Source organism: Cucurbita moschata, unplaced genomic scaffold, assembly GCF_002738365.1.
Source record: "Cucurbita moschata cultivar Rifu unplaced genomic scaffold, Cmos_1.0 Cmo_Scf00096, whole genome shotgun sequence".
NCBI classification, from domain to species: domain Eukaryota; kingdom Viridiplantae; phylum Streptophyta; class Magnoliopsida; order Cucurbitales; family Cucurbitaceae; genus Cucurbita; species Cucurbita moschata.
The window spans coordinates 296551-299750 of record NW_019268612.1 but is presented as its reverse complement, the minus strand read 5'-3'; the positions used below and the strand labels follow the sequence as shown (position 1 = coordinate 299750).

General features: G+C 34.5%; 1 pseudogene; it reads left to right on the top strand.

The window, feature by feature from the left end:
* The first annotated feature begins 1304 nt into the window (after positions 1 to 1304).
* Positions 1305 to 3200, top strand: part of LOC111439546 — a 12522-nt pseudogene continuing 10626 nt past the window's right edge.

Here is a 3200-nt window from a genome sequence, read left to right as displayed (position 1 = left end):
ATAAATGCTCCTTTTACTATATTTTTCAAGTCTACTCACAAATACAACATATATGGCTTTATATAACCTCAAAATGAATCTATTAAAGGCATTCCAAGAGTTGTAACATTCATACTTTATGCCCATAATTGACCATCATGTTATTGTAACCTAAGGTAAATAAAAAGTCTTAAAATATATAAATAAAATACAATAACTCTAAATTATTTTAAATTGTAATTCACCCAAAATTTATAAATTTATAACAATGAAACTTCATTTTCTTCAATTTGGCATGAATTAAAATATCTTTTGATAATTTCAACTGCATTTTTTTCATATCTTCATTGAAATATATTGTATAATTGATGTTGCTTAGTTCATATCATCCTTTCTTTTTACATTTCCGTAATTGAATCTTGCAGGTACATAATTAGGAAGGAGGAAAAAATGACCAAAATACCCCTTTTGTGTTGACTTTGACCACTCTTCCAATTTTCCAACCTTTTCTTCCCTACTTTTAAATTTCCATCCTTGAGCCTCTCAATAAAATCTCAAAAGTTTGGACTTGATAGAAAATATCAGATATTTAATATCTTATTGGAACTCGGGTGTTACAATATTGATAAACTATAAAAATGGTATACCATGGATAGAGTCCAAAAAATTATTACATTTAGAAATTATGTAATATATTTACAAATAAAAAGTCAAAAGACTTTCCATACTATTGCGTATATGGTATTGTGTCAATATTATCATTTTGAATATCATCAACATCTTTGTCAAGATTTTATTTAGGATGTCTATCCAAAATATGTCAAACACATCAAAGTACTAAGAAATTCTTATTATAGCAGGAAGTTTAAAGTTGCCCCAAAATGGAAGTAAGAAACAACCCATAAAGTCAATAAAGTCAAAACAATCATGCAAGTTCAATGGTTGGTAAACAAGATAATTGTCAACCGACACATTCTTTACTTTCCTACTAATAAGTTTATTTTACCTTTATTGAATATTTTTATGAAAATTTATAACCGATAACATTGAAGATAAAATCTGGAGTTATCTAAATTTTGTCAAATTAAATCTTTTAATTATAATATTTTTCAAAATCACTTCAAACTTTAAGTCGGTTTTAAACAACTTAAAAGCATGCATTAACCTATAAATATAGCTCTTCCATTTTTCCATCAGTTATCCTTTCTTTTCTTCTCTCACACTCATCAAAAATATTTGTAAAAGTCAGTATTCATATGGCTTTTTATGGAAACTTAATGTTTTTCTTTCTCTATGACTACTTTTGGTTTTGAACTTTACCATGGTTGATGAATTAATATTAGATATTGTTAGGTTCGGAGCGAAGCTTGATGGAAAGACCGATGCTTCACCTGTGCTTCAAACAGTATGGGCTAAGGCTTGTGACTCATCGGGACCAACTACTATTAACGTGCCCAAAGCCACATTCTATGTTCAAAGTGGGAGATTTAGTGGACCTTGTAAGAACAATGCTATTACTTTTCGCATCGATGGCACTCTTGTGGCTTCCTCAGACATTTAAGTTCTAGCTAAAACTAAAACTTAGATTGAGTTTCAAAACGTAAATGGGCTTCCATTTATGGCGGTGTTATTGACGGGCAATGATCTGGCATATGGAACTGTAAACTCTCAGGGAATAATTGCCTTGATGGAGCCATGATATACATTATTTAAGTTGGCTAGATATAAAAAATACCAATTGATTTAAATTTGTATTAATTCTAGCTCTTGATTGTTTTAAATTTGTAGAATCTCGAGATAGAAAATTCACAAAACGTAATAATCAATGGATTAACTTCGATTAATAGCCAAATGTTCAACATTATGGTGCATGGTTGCCAAAATGTGAACATTCAAGGAGTGAAGGTCTCAAATGCTGGAAATAGTCCGAACACTGATGGCATCCATGTAACGACCCTAAATTTCCACATACTCAGAGTCGCTACTAACGTCTCATGCTCATCTATAATGCGAAAATATAACTCTTACATGAACATAATTGATAACGAAAATTTCAGAAAAACGTTTAAAACAACTTCTTCTTTGAAAAACACAGCCATGGTCTTACGTGTTTAAATATGAAATACTGAAGTTTAGAGAAAACAAAAACAAATACAAAATAATTTAAGACAATGGAATGCAAAACAACCTATTCTAACTTAAGACTAGAAATTTAAATATGAGTCTACCCTATGCACGTGCCACAGTCTCTACTCGCGATGCCACCGTCCTCCATACAAGTGCACCTTGCCTTTACCTGAAAATTGAAGTGGCACACGGCCTGAGTATTTCAAAGAATACTCAGTAAGTGGCCCCACTATAGGGGGCCATGCAAATGCAAACACATGCAATCATGATTTAGGGACCTATCTCTAATCATCTTAGGGGTGGCCTCCAGTCTCGGATAAATTGGATGTGTAGTACTTCCCTACACACGACTCACACGTGCGAGTGTGAGTCCCCAGGGCGCTCGCACACCCCCTGGACCCTCTGGTCAAGCTAATCTGTAGCGACGTCCGGAGGTCAGCGGAACCCCATAGTGTCATGCGCCTCATGAACACCCTCATCTGTGTGCTTTCGCACCTGTGCGCATTCGCGCTCATCATAAGGTGCGCGTCCGCACTCATCATCTCTAGGGGAAGTAGCCCTATGCTTATGAACATACAATATGCATGAGGTCCCTCTAAATCCATCATAATGTCTCTTCTGACACAACCCTCTAGTCTCATCTCTTTGTTACTCTAGGTAACACATACTCGTGGATATTTATATTAATATCATTTTCACGCTCTTAGGGTTGTGTCCTATGTCGATCTAACGACATGATGCAATATGGCACTCATCATCATATAGCATGCTCAATATGGAAAACATCATCATATTAAGGTAAACGTCACGCAATCATCATACTCATCATATTGCCACAAAGTGCATCAAACATATCAAGTACGACATTCATCAAAATATATAAATACTGAACACATCATCAGGTATCATAACCCACACACATCATCATAAGTCATACATCATCATAACTCATATACCGCATCATACGACATAGTTCATACAACATCGTAACTCATACAATTTTTAGCCTATCCTATAGTAAGGTCACTTACTTGGTTGGCCTTGGCCGAAGTACTCCCTAAATCGCTAAACGTAAGCTCCCGTTCCGTGAGAGC